A 21,268-nucleotide genomic window follows, 5' to 3' on the forward strand; every position below is an offset into this window, starting at 1 on the left:
TGGTGCAAGTTGTGTGTGGTCAACCAAAGTGTAACGTCCCCTTAAATAATGACATAAAATTGTTATTTCTAAATTACTAAATCAGTAACCTATATCATTGTTCCAAAACCAAGTCAATAAAAATGGATCTAAACATCATCCAATCAAAGTAAAATCACATAATACATAAACATGTAGTGTGTGCTCTACAATCATCCCGTGCTCTGCCATTTGAAAACTGAAGTATCTGAAACATAAACTAAAAAGCGTAAGCACAAAGCTTAGTAAGTTTCCCAATGTACCACATACCACACATACATAAATAAATAAACACATAACGGGCCCCGCCCTGTCATCAGGCCCCACCCGACATCAGACCCCATCCAGCATCGGGCCCCGCTTGGCGTCGAGCCCCACGCGATATACAGATCCGTTAGTCATCAGGCCGCGCTTGGCATCGGGTCCTGTCCGTTATAAACATATAAACATATAAGCACACAACATATGCCATCATCACAGACATACATAGCATACAGACTAGCCTCCGGGCCTCGCCCAACATCGGGTCACACCCGGTAGTCATAAAACACCTACATATAACTAGCATAAAGTATACTCATCAAGCCCCGCATGGCATCAAGCCTCGCTCGGAAAAATAAAACACATAACACATGCAGGAGTCATGCAAACAACAAGCATACTATGTATAACGAACCATGGGTCGGCATTTGTGTCTTCAACCTGCTAAATATAATGAGGAAACTCGCCTTGCACTGTCAAATCATACAGAAAAATCCCTAGCAAAAGAGGATATATATATATATATATATATATATATATATACACACACACACACAAGGATTGTTAGGTAGGTTTAGACTCTTATTGATTTGTGAATGATGGGTTGTTACATATAGGTAATTTGGGAAAACTTACTTGAACTCAACTGATTGCATGCACCCCATCTTCTTTTAGAAAATCTTTTACTTAAAAAAATATATTTCTTTCCAAATCCTCAGTTTGAGTTCATAAACACTTGAGAATGTGTCTGAATCCCTCAAAACAAGGCTCTGATACCAACTTGTAACATCCCTTTAAATAATGACATAAAATTTTCATTTTTAAATTAATAAATCAATAACCCATATCATTGTTACAAAACCAAGTCAATGAAAATGTATCTAAACATCACCCAGTCAGAGTAATCACAAAATGCGGAAACATGTGGTGTGTGCTTTGCAATCATCCCGAGCTCTACCATTTGAAACCGAAGTATCTGAAACATAAACTTAAAACCGTAAGAACAAAGTTTGGTAAGTTCCCCAAGATACCACATACCACACATACATAAATAAATAAACACATAATGGGCCCCGCTCTGTCATCGGGCGGGCATCTGACCCTATCCGATATCGGAGCTCGCCTGGTATCGAGCTCCGCTCGGTATACAGATCTATCGGTTGTTAGGTCTCTCCTGGCATCGGGCCCCGCCCGATATAAACATATAAGCATATTAACACACAACACATGTCATTAGTGATGTCTCTTTGAGGTTCATTCTCTGCGACAAGATGATAAGTTAATCCTAAGCCTGGTGTTGGCGAGGTAACGAGAATTTGGGTTTTGATGGCAGTGAAGTCGTTGTCGGGACCCATAAGAAATTCATACAATTTATCCTACTTGTAACATCCCAAACGTACTAAGTAAAATTTATGTTATTGCATGGAAGACCCTGGGGGAGCTCGTGACAGTTGGATATAAGACCATATGGGGTAGCTTATGGCATTCCCATGTAAAGACCATGTGGGGTAGCCCATGACACGATGATATAAGACCCTGGGGGAGTCGATGACATCCTTACAGGTTTATGTATGTGTATCTATTATGTTAGACACTTCTGTGATATGATATGCTAGGTTGATTATGTATATTATTGCATGAAAGACCCCGGGAGGAGCCCGTGGCAGTTGGATATAAGACCATGTGGGGTAGCCCATGACATTCCTAGGTAAAGACCATGTGGGTTAGCCCATGACACGAAGGTCTAAGACCCTGGGGGGAGCCCACGACATCCTTACATGCTTATGTATGCATGGCTTATGTGGTATATGTAGCTTTTATAGCTAATCTGATATGTGTCACGTGGATTGTGTGTGGGGTATGCTCTGGGGAACTCATTAAGCAGTAGCTTACAAGTTGTGGATTTCTTTTAGGTACATCAGATCCCAAAGGTAAAGGGTGTGGCGTGATGGCGCGGCGTGCACTCTCACACATGCATTTTATGGATACTCTGATATTTTAAATAAAAGTTGTAATTAATATGAGTTTGAAAAAAATATATATATGAGATTTTGTAATTTTATGGAAATGTGTTTGGATAATCAAAAATGAAAATTTTCTTTTGAAAAATCGGGTCGTTACAAAAAGCCAGATCCATAAGCTCCTCCTTGATTCCCATCTTTGCAACAAGCTCCATCTTCTTGAAAATGGGGCAAACATCCCAAAAATGGACTCTATAAGCTCAAAATGTCATCATGAATGATATATGATGATTTCTAGGGTTTTAGAGGGTGGGATATGAAGATATTAGGGTAGGGTTATGAGATAAGGAGCTTAAATAGGGTCCAAGACCCTTAAATAGGGTTCTGATCTAACTAGCATACGCCCAACATAATTATGGTACGCCGAGCGTACTTCGAAGAACATTCACGACTATCCTGGTCAGTACACACAACATACTCCAAGGTATGCCCCACATACTGCCTTCTTCACTAGTATGACCCGCGTACTCTTTGTGTACGCCCCGTGTACTCGGCTAAGCCTAAAAACCAAAAAACTTCCGAAGGCCATAACCTCTTCTTTCTAAGCTCGATTCTGATGATCCTTATATCCACATAAAGGTAATGAGAAGCCCTACACTTATATTAACTCATACTTTTCTTAAAACCTTCCCTACAAAAATCCATTTTCCCACAAAAGCCCGAACTACCACTTTACCGAAATACCTCTAAGCTCCGAAACACGAATTGAGCATCCAGATCACTTCTAATACATCAACCGTACCCAAATAGGCCTAGATCTTACCTTCTTAAAATCCATAATCCTTAACAACAGCCTCGGACTAGGAGTCAATTTAGAACAGGCGTTACAAGAACACTCCAAGGTGGATTAAGGTTTTGTGGCTAAGGTTTAGGCTGATGGTGACATTAAATGAGGCCAACCCTTGGAGGTTAAGGTGCTTAAATAGTATGCAAACCCCGAAAATTAGGGTTTCACTCTAGCAACTTTACTCGTCGAGTTGGGGGCTCCCAACACGTCGAGTAGGTCTCTCAAATCCCGCGCCCAATTTCCATTTCTACTCGATGAATTTGGGGCTTCCAACTCGTCGGGTCCCTTTGCAAAAAATAAGAATTCTTATTTAAAATACCTACCAGGAACCGAGTGTTATAGTACGTCCAACATACTCGACGAAGACCGCGTCCATTTTAAGTGACCTACACCCAAAGTACGCATCAGGTATAACCTACGTAGGGACTAATTTTGCAATAAATTGTTATTTTTAGCTGGAAATGAAAATACCTGGAAACGAATGTTACACTTTTCTTGGTGTTCAAGAAGACATCTGATGATTCCACAAGTGTACCCATTTCAAGTACTTTGGCGTAGGAAACATTGATTGTATCTTATCCCAAAGGGATTTCAACTTGATGTAATAAGCTGATATAGAGGTCTCGTCTTGTCGAGTGGTAGTGAGTTGGTTCTTGAGTTCATAATCCCTGGGAGCACTTTCCTTCCCAAATATTTCATGAAGATCAAACCAGATTTCCGAAGCAGTATTTGCGTACTTGAAGCTGCTTCTTATTTCCTTTTCCATGGTTGTGGTAAGCCATCTCTTTATCATCGCATCACACCTCATTCATGCCATGTGATCCTTTGACATCTTTTCTGGTTTCACAATGGTGTCGTCTATGAAGCCAATCTTGTTTTGGCAAACAAGGAGTTCTCCATCTCTTGGACCCAATCAATGTAGTTCTTATTAGACAAAGCCTTGTTGACTTGCATTTGTATTGGATAATCGGATGAGTGAAGATAGTAGGGTGAGTCATGATCCGATGTATTATTGTTGTTCTTGTTGGAAGAGCTGGCATCGTCCCCTGGCATGTCGATGCAGGTTTAGGGTTTTGTAGAGTAGCTAGGTATCTTGCTCTGATACCATCATAAATTTGATACGTTGTTATTTTATTCATAGATCTCAAATCCTTTTATATACAATACAATAAAAGGATAAAAACATCTAATTATGTAATAGGAGATAATAACAAACAATATATATTCAAATCAATTTCAATTGGTAGGAGAATAGACAAATAAGAGAGAGTATGACAAAAAGATGTTGAGGGGTTGAAACTCGGCATGATGAGGCTGGGGACAATATTTTCTGAGCCTAAACTTTGCCGAATAACATGCAAGACTATACACCATAGCCTAAAAATAGTAGGGAAATTTATTAAAATAAGGAAACAGTTGACGAAAATGGCAATAAAACAATACAGCTTAACCAAACACATACAACGACTAAAATCAAGAAAAACAACAAAGGAAGCACCATGATTTTTGATAACAAAACTGTAAATAATAGTTATTATATATTAAAAGATGATGCAAGGTAGAAAATCTCATATATAAATAGAAATATTATCCATGATAATGGCTAGAAAAAGACCAAAATTTTAAATGAAATAAATGTTTGGGTGGTTTGTAAAAAAAACAAAGAGTTTAGGCATAACTTCTATAAATTGGATGATTGTTGAATAACAAAGAAGAATGAAGGGAATATTTCTGTAATTTGAATTGAAAACTCAGTAAAATACGGTACATCGTTAGTTTTTAAAGGTATTAAAAAATAAATAAAAAAAAAAGTCTCCAAAAGATTCAAACTTGGGCACCTCTTATTAGTTGGTATGTTACTAACCATCTAACCTAAGAAAATGTTGCATAAATTTTAAACACAATTCATATATATAAAGTAAAAGACAGATATAATTTTGGGGCTTCAAACCGTAACGAGGCCCAAGGCCGTCGCCCGGCTTGCCCGCCCTATTGGGCCGGCCATGTGAGATTCATAAAATGATTCTTCACGATGATTATGTTTGTTTTTATAATTTTGACTTTAGATGTGTCAAAATCTTGAGTGGACTACTCGAACATGAACATAGTGTTTCTTTTTCTTCCCGGGTATTGCATTCTAGTTGCTGATAAAATGTCAATGATAACTTTTCTTTCTTAGCAACATATATGTATATATAGCCATGACATTTCCAATCTTTATTTAACAAATTAACAAAGTCTGTCAAATTAATAAAATTCACAAATAACAAAGGTTTTTACAAAAAGAAGACAATCATAACCATCAAGGAAAAGAAGTAAACAACAAATTTTAATGATCAAATGCTCGAGCATAACAAAAATCAATATACATACCATACATACTAAAATTCATATTACTTGTAGATAATACTTTCATTATTACTACACACATTCATGGATCTAATATCTACATACTAAATTGCGTACATTTACTGAACAATATAACTGGTGGAATATTTAGCTGAATCAAATATAACAACATTCAGATTAATAGTTAGAGAATCTTGGATATATATGAGTATTGATTTGAATGTTCTAAATACAATCGTTTTACAGCTTTTATTGAATAAGAATGGATTGGTAAACCAAAAACTGTTAGTTACCATTTACTAATCAAAACGAGATGAACGATGATGCCCCATAAAAATTGCAATAAGATCCATTTCCATATACTCAAGAAAAGGAAACCTTTTGAAGCTAAAATTACATATTTAAACATTGCCATCCTTTTATAGAAATGATGATAAAGGTTTGGATCACAAGGTTCCTCTATTTTGTCAATTTTGAAATTTAAAGGGTACAATTATATGAAATGATTAATAATAAAGATTTCCCCTTAAACTATGTGAGGTTAACATTTTTCTCACTATTATTGGCTTTAACAATCTTGTATGAGTGTTCGGATAGACGCATTTACTTTCAGGCAGAAACACAAACACTTCCATTTGTTCGATGATTTATTATTAAATTTGAATTTCTGTATCAGGTTTTTTTATGCAGTATAGTTTAGTGATTTGTGATTACATTAGAATTTCTACGTGTTTAGTAATTTCTAATACATCTGAGTTTATACAGGTTTGGTGTTCGGATTGCATTTGAATTTCTACAAGAGCTAAATTAACTATTTCAAGATTGGGTTTTATTTTTTTTATATTTTTTTCCCTTAAATATTCATATGGAATTAAACCACTCACCAAATAGGTGGCAAGGTAGCACTACAAAAGGACAAGCATACCCAAGTAGTAGGAAGAATAAATCGTTGTGCTAATCCCGTGTAGGCATCTATCATTAATGCATGAATAAAGAGTTGAAATCTGTTTGAAATAATCTTTGAATACCAATCTTCGAATTTTTATATGAGTAATCATATTGTTAATTATAATTTTTTTCTGGCTTGATAGTTAATCAGGTTGAAGATTAACAGTAAATTTTTGTTATGTTTTTTATGAGATCTGATTATTTTCAGGGATGTAATGATGATGTCATCAACAAGATTAGTGAATGTAAAAAGACCAATTATATAGCTTGATTGCAAGCCTTGAAATTGGATTAAAAGTTATCGTTTAGACACAATGCTCCACTGAAATGTATGTAATTCTAAGTTTTATTGGATATGCACTGTCTAAGATTTAGATGGGGTTTATTTAGCACTACATATTAGTGCATTCATAGTAGGGTTTTTTTTCTGTTTTTTCTCGGAAATCAAAGACATTGTTTTTGACTGAACTATCAACCCATTAAGAGAGGAACACCTTGTCAAACACCTTAATGATGTCCATTAAGATATATAAAAAAGAACCCATAAGACTAACTAATCATCAATTTTTTACTTAAGCTCATCTCACCAATTCAGTTTACAGTCTTTATAGAATTCATTATGTTTAACAAACACTATATAACATGTGTTGTGTGTATGGTCTGATTTTGATATGTAGATTAAAACATGATCTTTTGTTGGTTCACTACAAGAAATGGTGACATTAGCGGCGACATGTAATGGATGCGTTACATGTCACCGCTAATACCCGGTGTCGCAGCTAAAGGTGTCGCCGCTAATGACTACCTAATGGAGATCCGCGTCAAATGAGCCCTATCCGTCTCACTTCACTTTAATCCAAGGGTAAAAAAACGCGCATATTTTTCCCTCTAGGTGTCTCCGCTAATAGACCCTTGCCGCCGCTATTGCCCGTTGCCGCTAAAGGTCTTTACAGATAACCCCCCATCCGCTTCCTTTTCTGTTTCACTCGTGACTACTGCGCGCCTTCGTTCCTTTCCTTTCTACGCTTCCTCCGTTTTCTGTGTAAAGTCCGGTGACCAAAGGCGCTTTCCCAGCCACTGCCACTCCGTCCCTCAATCCTCCATTACTGAAGACTTGGACCAAACAGAGCTAAAACCATGTAATATACATATTGTTTAAAAGCTCTTTTAATATTTAATATTTTTTTAATAAAATCATCTAATAAACGATTACACGAATATCTAACATAATGCATGATACAAAACATGGGAAAGAATCTCATGAGCTTGAGAATGTTGTTTTAAGAAAGAAAAAAAAAACCTATTAACTTAGAAACAATACATTTGTATTGTATAAATTTATCCCACATCGTTGAAAAATATAAATGGGACGTTTCCGTTCTCTTATAAAACGTAAGACATGTGAGCTATTTTTGTAGAGACCTGTGCTGTAAATCTATTGAGGTTTTCTTTTATCTCCCATTCTTTCGAGATTGATCATTATAGTTTTCTGCAATATTCTTAGAGCCTTTTATATTGAAAAATGTATGTACTTCCAGGATCTTGGGTTTCTATTTTGCGTTCCCTTTTCAAATTCACAAAAAGTTTTATTTGAATTTGATCGGCTGAATCGCGTCTTGGTCGTTTAGTTAAGTTGAAGATTGGTTGCCTAATCCTAATCCGAATGAGATCTTTTCACTCGTTTGTATTATTGTAATAATGGAAGAATAAATCAATCAACTAGAACACCAATTATATCATGATAACAGTCGTTTGGTTAACCAGTGCCCTAATGGCATCACTGCAAGACAGTATGAATAGCTTCAAGAAGCAACAAGAGAAATGCCAGTCAAGCCCAAAGAGCAAAAGCATTGCAGGTTCTAAAACAATCGTTAAGACAGCAACACCTGCAAACACCTAGACCAAATTATCTTCTCCTTCATTTATATTCCCCAATGACACGAAGAGGTTGCAGCATATTAATAATATAAGGAAGTGACCTATTGAAGCTCAGATCTATCGTGCGATTGATCTGCTGTTTAAGGTACAAACCTTATATGAACCTTGGTTCGAGTATATTTTCTAGAGAATCGAGAAATATTTTGTATATTTTATTTGTGCACCTAGTTACAGTTGTATTCAACAGTATATGTTTATAAAATATGAATGTAATGTAACAATGTCAAAAATATAACATGGTCAATTATGTTTATTTAACTTCTTCAAAGTATCTTTTTGGTGGAATTTTTGATAGTTATGGGTGCATCTTATTCTATTAGTTAATTTATAGAATTAGGACACATGGGTTATAAAAGTGCCATTGACATATTTTCTTGGCACATCGTTTTGTTTTTGTTTTCATTATCTGTATTTGCAGTCTGATTATATGATATTGTGAATTAGTGATAATGTTTATAAGCCCATAAATGGTTTGGTTTGTTTTTGGTATATGTTGGATTTCTTTAGATGATATTCTCTATTTAGCCATGTTAGTGATTGGTATTCACCAATAATTAATTAGGGTATTTAGGTTATAATTACACAAATATATGAAAGTGCATTGCTAAATTTATTAATATATTATATATACAGAAAAGGCAATCCTTCACAGCGGAGCAAATAACTGAAGCATGTTGTGATGATGTCAAAGGCAACAAGGCCGTGTTTCAAAGTTTAGCAAACAACCCAAAAGTTAATTATGATGGAAAGCGCTTCTCTTACAAGGTACTTTAAATCTTTTAATGATATATAATCTGTTAACATTTAGTGAAATAAATTTTTTTTTTTTTTTTTTTTTTTTTTACAGTTGAAGTATAATGTGAGAGACAAGAAGGAACTTTAGAGTTTAATACAAACATTTGCAGAAGGTATTTCTGTTGCTGATCTTAAAGATGCCTACCCTACTATCGTGGAAGATTTACAGGTAATTCTAGCATCCTTAGAGTCATTGTTGAATTCTTTTAACAACTCGGTCTTCATGTTGACAAATATTGTTCAATTCAGGCCCTGAAAGCTGCTACAGAGATATGGCTATTATCAAATCCCGACTTGAAGGAAGACATAGCCTACCCCAATGATCCTCAGGTTCCCTTTAAGGTTGATGATGAACTGAAAATTTTATTCAGGGCAATTGAGTTGCCACACGACATGCTAGAGATCGAGCTTGATTTGCAGAAAAATGGCATGAAGCCTGCAACCAATGCTGCTATGAGAAGAGTAATGGCACAAAATGGTAATATATGTAACAAACCAAAAGAAAAGAAGAAGAAGAAGGCCAAGATTAGTAAATGCACAAAGCCTACAAACGCTCATCTTCGTGAGCTTTTCCGAAACCTTAATGGGTAGTTGGATTGCTAACGTGTATCGAGAGAGTGGTAGTATTACTAAGAATATGAAAACTATGTTATGATAAATGTAATGTATGTTTTATAATTTGTATCAAGATTTAGGGTGTGTATGGGGCGGTATGATTCGGTTATCGGACAAAATCGAGTCATAACCATTACAACTGATTAATGCATTTCAGTAGCCATTGGGTATGGTTAAGATTCGTTATGGATAATGGTTTTTATTAGTTAATGGTTAATCTTGATTAACAATAATGTTTAAATATGATATAAAAAACGAAAGTGCATTGTTAAAAAACTACACTGTTATAAAAAAGTGAAAACAGAAAAGCATGTTATATATATATATATATATATATATATATATATATATATATATATATATATATATATATATATATATATATATATATATATATATAGGATAAGGATAACATAAGAATACCAAAAAGATTGAGAATGCTAAAACACTTTTGGACCAATCATTTTGCAAGGGTATATTAGTAATTGTATATTTAATTTAAATTAAAACAAATTAAATTCAAATCTTAATTTCCTATGTGAGACCCACTATTTCTCTAATACCTTTACAATATTATTACTCCAAACATGCTACATGTATATTCATAAACATATTTTATATACATGGTCTTATTACAAAAAGACTGGATACAAACCGACAATTAAGATTTTTACAAAGTTTTATATATTACATAACTTCCTAGGAAATTATAAACTAAATACAAAAACTATAATATTATCTGTTCTACATCTTCTACCACTACATGACTATACTGGATGCTTATCACCTGCAATAGTTTGAACATTGAGAGGGATAAGCGGGTGACGTTTAGTGAGTTTAATAACAGTTTCAGTATAACGTTATGCATACACATATCAATATGACAGAAGCAAAGAGGGACAAATAACAACAAAGACATATGTAAATCATATGCCAAACTTTCCATATCAACAAATGATATGCTTCAAAGATTTACAATCAATGAGATATAACAATTTAAACTTGATATACATCAATAAGACTTTAGACCAAGTGGCACATAAAATAAACGATTTTTGAATTAACATTTTGCTAGAATATACAAGTTTTCAGCCCTATCTAGCATTCTGCATATGCCAAAGTGATGCTTACTCATTCACTTCATGTTCAAAGGCTACATACCAATCTATCTAAGTGATGCTTAGTCATTCACTTCGTCGTTAAAGGTATAGCTTATTATCATAATAACACGGGAAAACACATTGCACATATAACACATAACATACAGTTATCCCTATATTGAACTCACCGTGGAATAACCGAATGATAAAATGCTGATTTGGGTAGCACTTCGTCTCTAAAAATGACTTTCTTTAACGAAATCGGAGATTTTTGTTGAAAAACTGGCCTTGCGCGGGTAGAGTCTCAACTTGAAAATATTATTTTCTCGGGTCTTCGGTGCGTCGGGACTTGCTTCGGATGTCGGGGATGTTTCCTAGGCTTAGGGGTGGTTTAGATAGGCTAAAAATAGAATATAGAGTGAAAGAGATTCCAAAATTGTAAAACAAATCCGGAGACCTCGCACCCCTTTTATAGGTGGCCGAAGCCTCAGAGTATGCTAGGCGTACTTCGGTACGTTGGGCGTACGAGGTCTGGCATCTGCTCGATTGTCGAGTCTCAGACGTGTCATCCATGCGAGATACATGAATTTACGTGAAGGAAGGGTCGACGTGGCTGTCTCCGGATCACTTACGTGCGAAGTACGCTGGGCGTAGCCTCGTGTATGCTAGGCGTACAGCTTGAGACCAGCCTCGAAGTTTGTGTCCAAAACTTCAAAATTTTGTATCTTTCGCATACAAGCTCTATTTTGACATTATTTGTATGCATGCATAGGTGAAATTATGCTCTACAACTTTCGTTTAAACTCCGTCGGCTAATTTTAACTTTATTTTTAATATTATATTTTTAATAGACCGGGATAGAAAAATATGTTAAAAATTCATAACTTCTTCATCCGATGTACGTTTTCGTCTGTCTTTTTACCGTTGTACTACTATTGACGAGAACTTCGATTCTCGTTTAGGTTGAGTCGGCTAAAAATCACTCGATCTTTATTTCGAGTTTTTAGCTGCATACTACTATACCGAAACTTAGAAAAATCATAACTTCCTCATACGAAGTCATATTTGGACATTCTTTTTATGAAAATTCTCGGTTTAACGAATACTACGACTTTCATTTAGATCAATAAAACTAAAAAGTAGTTTATTGAAAACTCATTTTTTACGCTAAATAGTGCTTTGCCGGTTTTGTCGCAGATCTTCAATAAGTCATAACTTCTTCGTTATAACTCGGATTGCGATGATGTTTCCCCTAAATGTTTCTAACGAGATAATCTACAACTTTCAATAACATTATTTTTAATTATTTCTAACTTTATATTTTCGTTAATTTCAATAGTGGACTTTTGATCGGATTGTCATAAGACTTCCAATACTTCCCAAATGATTCTAAACATAGTTTTACAACAATTCTCGTAAAAACTATCTTGTTAGAACTGAACACTCAAAAACATATAATATTATTCATTTTTAAACAAAACACGATAACTGAACGTGTATGTTACAAATACCTCATCCTTTTGAGTATTTCGTCCCCGAAATTACAATGATTTAAACAAATGGGGCTATTTCACTCTTATCTCATTCTTATTTTCCTAAGTATAATTTGGGCCTCGATGATGTTTCCACTTAATAAGCACCAACTCCACTTCTTTATTATGCCGTTGAATCATAAAAGTGACCCCTTAAACTTAGTCTACCGCAACCTTCCAAGATCCGCAGTCAACTCTGATCAGCAACTCATCCGAAGTCATCATCATCTGCACCTGACTATCTAGTTTTCTTAGTTTAACTCTTTATCTGCTTTTCTTAGAATACTCTCTTTTGTCCAGCATGCCTTGCATGGCTACGCTTAGATAGTTGAACAAATATAATTTTCGAGTCTCTATAAATAGAGCTCAATACTTCTTATTCAATACATCTGATAACACTACACATCTTGAATCTCATATCTTGTGTGATTACTCTCATCTCCTTCTTACTCTCAAAGTTAAGCTGAATATAACTGAATATTATCTCTCTTCGGAGCAAGTCATTTTTGACTTAATCACTAAGTTTGATCTCACTTACTAACTTGGTTTGAATGCATTCCTTGTTAAGAATCAACTTATGTGTATACTTGATATAATAACTGCTGTCATTTACATTTCCTTATATTTCCGCACCTAAATCTCTAATTATCTAACTCTAACTTATTATTATTGTTGAGCTTTTAGATCCTTTGAGATAAAGTATTTCGCAACTATACTTGTTCTAACGTTTGTTCAAGTGTGTCTCAAGTTTTTCTCTCAACATACGCAATTCAATCCTTCTTTCGTTTACGATCTCTTCAGGCTCTTCTACATATCTTAATTTTTTATCCAGTTTCACTTTGGATAACGGAACCATTTCATTGTATATGGTTAAACATTTACGCAGATAACTCACATAAAACACATCATGAATACATGCCAAATCTTCAGGTAATTCCAAGCGGTATGCTTGTTTACCAATGCTCTGGATGATTTTGAAAGGACCAACAAATCTAGGACTCAATTTTCCTTTCTTCCCAAATCGTATAATGCCTTTCCATGGGGGACACGTTAAACATTACAAAATCACCCACTTGGAATTCCATGGGTCGTCTTCTCTTTTCTGCTTTGAAGTTCTGTCGATCCTGGGCCGCTTTCATTATTTCTCGTACAATTTGAACCTTGTCAATGGTGTCTTGGATCATTTCAGGGCCTCCAAGGATTTTCTATCCTACATCACACCAACATAATGGAGTACGACATTTACAGCCATATAATGCTTCATATGGTGGCATTTTGATTGAAGTATGGTATCTATTATTATATGAAAATTCGACAAGAGGTAAGTATTTATCCCAGTTACCACCAAGTTCCAGGACACATACACGAAGCATATCTTCCACTGTTTGGATTGTTCTCTCTATCTGACCATCTGTCTTGGGATGATATGATGTACTGAGAGCAATCCGATATCCCAATTCACGTTGCATACTAGCCTAAAAATGAGAAGTGAAGCGAGTATCATGATCGGAAATAATCTTTAGTGGCACACCATGTCTCGTAATAATTTCATATTAGTATACTTGTGCATATTCCATTGGATCTGTTTCATGCATGGCAAGATAATGTGCGCTCTTATTCAGTCGATAGATAATTACCCAAATGCTATCATTCTGTCTCGCAGTCTTTGGCAATTTAGTAATAAAATCCATGGACAGCTCCTCCCATTTCCACATAGGGACATTAATACTTTCTGGACTCCCGTATGGCTTTTGGTGTTCCTCTTTGACTTGTAAGCACACTAAACATTCCTGCACGTATCTTCCAATGTCTCTCCTCAATCCAGGCCACCAATAATTAGCTCGTAAATCATATTACATTTTACTTGTACCAAGATGTATTGACAGTTTAGACTTATGGGCTTCATCCAAAATCTTTTGTCTTAATCGATTGATCTCTGGAATCCATAGCCGATTCTTACATACTTTCAGTCAACGTGGATCATCAAGTAAAATATCAGCATAATGTACCATCCCTTTATTTTTCACATTTTATGGCTTTAAGGCCTCTACTTGCCATTTCTTTAGTTCATCAAGAATAGTGAACTTTACGGTAGGTTAGGTAAAAACATAACACACACTACTATGATAAACCTTCCTGCTAAGTGCATCGGCAACTACATTGGCCTTTCTATGATGATACATGATTTCACAGTTATAATCTTTGATCAACTCCATAGCTTGCTGTTCTCTCGTATTCAATGTTTGCTTACTGAATATATACTTGAGACTTTTGTGGTCAGTAAACAATTGGCATTTTGTAACAATTGGCATTTTGTACCAAAAAAATAATGCCTCCAAAGTTTTAGGGGAAACACTACTGCAGCGAGTTCGAGGTCATGGGTGGGATAATTCTTTTCATACTCTTTTAGTTGTCTTGAATCATAGGCTATTACTCTACCACACTGCATCAATACACAACTGAGTCCCAACCCAGAAGAATCGCTATATACGGAGAAATCATTATCACCTTCTGGAAGTAATAAGATTGGACCATGAGTCAAAAGATCTTTTAGAGTTGAGAAAGCTTTTTCTTGGGCTTCACCCCATTCAAACTTTGTTTCCTTTCATGTAAGACTTGTGAGGGGTACAACTAAACGTGATAAATCTTTAATGAATCTACGGTAATACCCCGCAAGACCCAAGAAACTGCATATTTCAGAAGCCTTACGAGGCGCTTCCCAATTCTGAATGACTTTAATTTTGGTAGAATCTACTGATATACCGTCACCAGTAATAACATGGCCAAGAAATTGAATTTGGCAAAGCCAAAATTCACATTTGGAGAATTTAGCATATAGTTTCTCCTTTCGAAGAAGTTCTAATATTTCATGAATATGAATGACATGATCAGCTTCAGACTTGGAATAGATTAGAATATCATCAATGAATACGATGATAGATTTATTGAGCATTGGATGACATACCCGATTCATCATATCCACAAATATGGAAGGAACATTTGTCAAACCGAATGGCATGACAAGGAATTCATAATGCCAATAACGAGTATGGAAAGCAGTCTTCGGTACATCCTGCTCGTGTACTTTGAACTGATGATAGCCAGACCTCAAATAAATCTTTGAGAAATAGCTAACACCCTGAAGTTGATCAAACAAGTCATCTATGCGAGGTAGTGGATACTTGTTCTTGATGGTTACCTTATTTAGCTCACGGTAATCAATACACATTCACATCGAACCGTCCTTCTTCTTGACAAATAGTACTGGAGCACCCCAAGGAGAGGTGCTCGGTCAAATAAAGCCTTTGTCAAGTAATTCCCACAGTTGGATCATAATTTCCTTCATCTCATCTGGCGCAAGACGATAAGGAGTCTTTGCAATCGGAGCAACACCATGCACAAGGTTAATTCGTAATTCTACTTGCCTATCCGGAGGAAGTCCAGGCAATTCTTCATGGAGAACATCAGGATATTCATTAACAACAGGAACATCATTTACAATTTTCTTCCCCTCTCTTGAAATATCAACTATATAGGCTAGATAAGTAGAACATCCATTCGATATGAAATTACGAGCTTTTAGGAAAGAGATTATTTTAATGATTTTAAGTCTTTGTTCACCGTAGACATAAATAGGATTCTCCCCTTCAATAGGAATGTGTACTAGCTTTTCATAGCATAAGAGTTTTTCATGGTTCTTTGACAATCAATCCATGCCGAGAATAATATCAAAGTTGGGCAAGGAGATAGGAATCAGGCTAGCAAGAAAATTATAACCTTCAATTTCTATGACACAATCCCTATAGACTTTATCAGCAAGTAATGATTTACTTCCCACAATATCTACATGAAATGGTTACGCGAGTGCATAGCAAGGAATTTGAAAGGAATGCGCAAATTCATGAGAAACAAAAGAATCTGAGGCACCAGAATCAAATAAAATATGAGCATGTCTAGAGTTGATGAGAAATGTACCGGTCACAACATTTGGGCCTTCACGTGCCTCCTCTGTAGTAATTTGGAATGCACAACCTTTAGCTTTTGGCACTTGCTCCTTTTTAGTTGGAGTACTCTTTGGTTGTTGGATGAAAGCTTGACTCCCCGCCATTTGACTAGTAAGAGTAGGGCAGAAACGCTTCATGTGGCCAGTAACACCACAAGCAAAGCATGTAACATTCTTCATCGGGCAAACGGACTTCATGTGGCCTATTTTTCCACATCCATAACAGAGCACTGATCCTTTTTCTAATCTGCATTCTACCGGATAATTCTTTCCACAATTTCGACACGATGGCGACTGGAGAGAAAAAGATTGTGACCTACCGCGACCACGAGAGGTATTATGAGATTGCACTTGTTTGCTAGGTTCAGATCGAATGGATTGAGCTAGTGGAATAAAGGAAACAAGAATAGTTCGATCAATATGTGGATGCTTCAGAAGAGAAAGAGTCGCACCACGTATCTCTAAATCATGCTCGTGCTTTCGAGCATACTCAACTGATTTATCTAATAATAGAAAATCCCGATTAACCATGAAACTGCGGATTTCATACCGTAGTCCTTCCATAAATAACTGAATTTTATCGTCTTCAGTTGGAATATACTTTGCAACAAATTGTGCTTTTTGATTGAATTGAGTTTCATAATCATTCACCGTCATTCCTCCATGTTTAAGCTCGAGGAATTCTTTCTCCAATATTCTCCTTATGTCTAGAGGACAATACTTTCCTAGCAGATGAGTTTTGAACATTTCCCAAGATAAATTATCCTGGTCATACTCGTTGAGAGCTTCAAATGTTGCTTCCCACCAGACCAAGGCTTCTCTGATGAGCATTGCAGAAGCATAATTAGCCTTATCTTCATTAACCACATGAGAAATACGTAATACTTTTTCTGTGTTCTGGATCCATGTAAGAACAACAATGGGATTAAGAACACCTGAAAACTCCGTAGCACCATTACTTTTGAAAGTTTTAAATGAGGGATGTTCCACTTCCACTTTTGAAGATTATCCAGTGGCTTTCTCTTTACCTTTATCATTATTCTTCTTGTGTTATTCGAGAGTCTGCCAAATAACACCAGTAAGTTTATCCACAAGTCGCTCCTCACGAGGGGAAACTGGAGTATTTACTTCATCAGGATGAGGATATCCACCCACATCTGGCGTATGACTACTCACCTGTTCAGCCACTGATCTGAAAATTTGGAGTAATATAGTATTTTAGAATATTATGATTTACCATTACCCAATACTTTACTTAAGTCTTTCCTATGGTTTGTATCCATATAATTACAATGAATCTGTTCATATATTAAACTTCTGACGATGTAAGTCTAAATACAATTATGTGGTATGTAGTTCACTTAAACTACTGGTCCCATACCATGATTGTGAGACCCACTATTTCTCTAATACCTTTACAATATTATTACGGCTCAGATGTTGTCCGCGGTCGAGAATGAGAACCGAGGTGAAAAGGTTAGAAATGATTGTGGCCCAAAGCCTGATCACGGCCCGAGGGTTCTCGGTCCTGTTCACGGTTGTGAGTTTCCTGCTATTCTTGACTACGAGTTGTGGTCCGAAGGGAAAGAAAGAAAAAGAATATGAGGCATCTCGATTCTAAATGCCTCCCTTCTTGAACCATTAACACTTTGAATACAAGGTGTAAACACTTTATAAAACATTATTCGAACTTATTTAAGATAGAATAAGATTTAAGTTAGCCTTACAAGTAGAAAATAACGAAGTGTTACACCTTACCATACCAATGGGTCGAAGGCACCAAGACAGGCCCATTTAATGATATGTGGTACTCTACTTGATGTAGTGTTATGTGGCATGATTGTTGGTTATATGCTAGGAAGTATGATAGTTTTGTATGTTTTATAGTTGTATGAAAGACCATGGGAGAGCCCATGACACTTGGATGTAAGACCAACTGGAGAGCCCATGGCTTTCCTATTAAAGACCATGGGAGAGCCCATGATACTTGGATGTAAGACCATGTGGAGAGCCCATTGCTTTCCTATTAACGACCATGGGGGGAGCCTGAAACATCCCAAAATACAACTCAATTTTTTTTTTATAATAAAATCATATGCTGAACGTCATATCATAAATCCATACGTCAATTATCTCAAACCATAATAAAATGTCGTGATACAATTGTATCAAATCAAACTAAGTATCAAAACAATCTCCCAGGACAAAAACTGAAGCTGTGGTGTGTGTGGTTACATCAACACGAGCTCTTCCCTTCGCTTGCAGAAGTACCTGAAACCAAAACTGAAACAGTAAGCACGAAGCTTAGTGAGCTCCCCCAAATTACCACATACCATACAAACATAAAACAACTACTGGGCCTTGCCCACTACATCAGACCGAAATCCGGAAACTGCATCGGACCGAAGTTCGGAACTAACCAGGGCCTTGCCCTCTGCATCGGACCGAAGTCCGGAACTACTGAGGCCTTGCCTCCTGCATCGGACCGAAATCCGGAACTGACTGCAGCGGACCGAAGTCCGGAACTGAATGCATCGGATAGAAGTCCGGAACTACTGAACATAACATAGCATAAACATATCAACTAACACAACAACACATAGCACGTAAACCTGTCTGAGCCATGAAGGCGTCAAACATACTAACTACTGCATCAGACCGAGGTCCGGAAACTACTGCTAGCTAAACGTGCCAACATTGTGGCCTTAGACCCGTTCCTACTGGAAGGAAACTCACCTCGTGAACTGGCTGCCGAGTGTATGGCTCTGGAAGCTATCTGCTGCTGCTCCAGTATCTCCCCAACTACAATTCCACAAACACACTCAGTCAAATACTAATAACTACATTGGGGTAAAATAACTCTTTTACCCCTGGCTAAAGTCAACTCTCCCGGTCAAAGTCAACTTACAGTTGACCTGACTCGCCGAGTTGGGCCGCCAACTCGCCGAGTCCCTACTCTCACTTCTCAACCCTGTTCACTGCTAATCGTCGAGTATGGCATCAACTCGACGAGTTCCCTTTCGATCCTAAAACTCAGAATATCTACATCCGACTCGCCGAGTTGTATGAATAATTCGATGAGTTGTTCTTGAATCTATGAAGATTGCCTTAGACTCGCCGAGTTGTATGAACAACTCGTCGAGTCCCTCCATTACTGAGTCTGACCTCCGGCTCACTGAGTCCATTCTACTACTCACTGGTCCCCACTCGGAATCACTCAAAAGGGGAAGAATCGAGGACTTGTGGCTCGACTCGCCGAGTCCGAAGAACGATTCGACGAGTCGCATGCATGCAGTTACTAAAAACTCGATTCTGCTTGAATCCAGCGCATATAACTTGTAGATCTGGGCTTCTTATACTCGATTAACACGTAAAGATTCTATCTTTACATGTCCATAAGCATCCATGAAGATTAAAAGGCTCAAAAGGCATAATAAAGGCTAGATATAGGGTTCTCATGCAAGGCAACTCGAAAAAAGGAAATAGATCAGGGCTCTAAAGCTCCTAAATGAACAGATCTAGGGATATCTCGATCCCACAAGGCATCCATACAACTGTAAAGCTTGGAAAACATATTAAAATAGCCTTAGAGGTGTTCTAATGGAGGTTTTAAGCACAAAACAGAATAATTCCAAGATATACCTCTATGAGACGGGTCGTTACAATTCTCCCCCACTTGACTCAGACTTCGTCCTCGAAGTCTGCTACGGCTAAATCTGCAAATAACTCCGGGTAGTGCTCTCTCATCTCATCCTCTGCCTCCCACGTCCACTCAGACCCCTTCCGGTGCTTCCACTGCACCTGCACTAGCTGAATTACCTAATTCCTCAAGGTCTTTGTCTTCCGGTCCAGAATCACGACCGACTTCTCAATATAATTCAGGCTGCTATCAACCTGAATATATTCTAAGGGAACAACTACTGACTCATCCACCAAACACTTCCTCAACTGAGACACATGGAAAGTGTTGTGGATCTGGCTAAGCTCTGCCGGAAGATCCAACCGATAAGCAACCCGACCCACTCGGGCCATAACCCTGAAAGGACCAATGAACCTGGGGCCCAGCTTGCCCCTCTTCCAAAACCTGATGACACCCTTCCAAGGTGAGACCTTCAGAAGGACCATATCGCCTACCCGGAACTCCAAGTCTGAACGCCTCCTTTCGGCGTAGCTCTTCTGCCGACTCTGCGCAGTCTGCAATCTACTACAAACCTGCTGAATCAACTCGGTCGTCTTGAGCACCACCTCCGTGCTCCCAATGACTCGCTGACCGACCTCGCCCCAATAAATCGGGGTCCTGCATTTCCTCCCATAAAGCATCTCAAAGGGAGGTCGATCAATGCTCACTTGATAACTGTTGTTATACGAAAATTCCGCTAACGGAAGATACATATCCCAATTGCCACCGAAGTCTAGGACACATGCCCGAAGCATGTCCTCGAGATTCTGAATCGTCCTCTCGCTCTACCCGTCCGTCTGAGGGTGGAAAGCGGTACTGAAATGGAGATGAGTACCCATCTCGTCGTGAAACCGCTTCCAGAATCTAATTGTAAAACGGACGTCTCGGTCTGACACCACCGATACCGTCACTCCATGACGTGCCACTACCTCCCGCACATAGATATCGGCTAATTTTTCCGCCGATATGCTCTCCTGGATCGGTATGAAATGAGCACTCTTCGTCAACCGCTCCACTACTACCCAAATCGAATCTACCACACGTGCGGTCCTGGGAAGCTTGGTGATAAAATCCATGGTGATGTCCTCCCATTTCCACACGGGAATGTCTAACGGCTGCATCTTGTCGTGAGGCCTCTGGTGTTCTGCCTTGACCTTCCTGCAGGTCAGGCACCTCTCTACATACCAGGCGACATCCCGCTTCATACAGGGCCATCAGTAAT

The 21,268-nt window shown here is 37.4% G+C and overlaps 1 pseudogene; it reads left to right on the forward strand.

Moving 5' to 3' along the window:
- Positions 1-8,008: 8,008 nt before the first annotated feature.
- Positions 8,009-9,708, forward strand: LOC145006405 (uncharacterized; annotated as a pseudogene).
- The last annotated feature ends 11,560 nt before the right edge of the window (positions 9,709-21,268 follow it).

Source organism: Lactuca saligna, chromosome 7 (assembly GCF_052625555.1).
Source record: "Lactuca saligna cultivar CGN05327 chromosome 7, ASM5262555v1, whole genome shotgun sequence".
NCBI classification, from domain to species: Eukaryota; Viridiplantae; Streptophyta; class Magnoliopsida; order Asterales; family Asteraceae; genus Lactuca; species Lactuca saligna.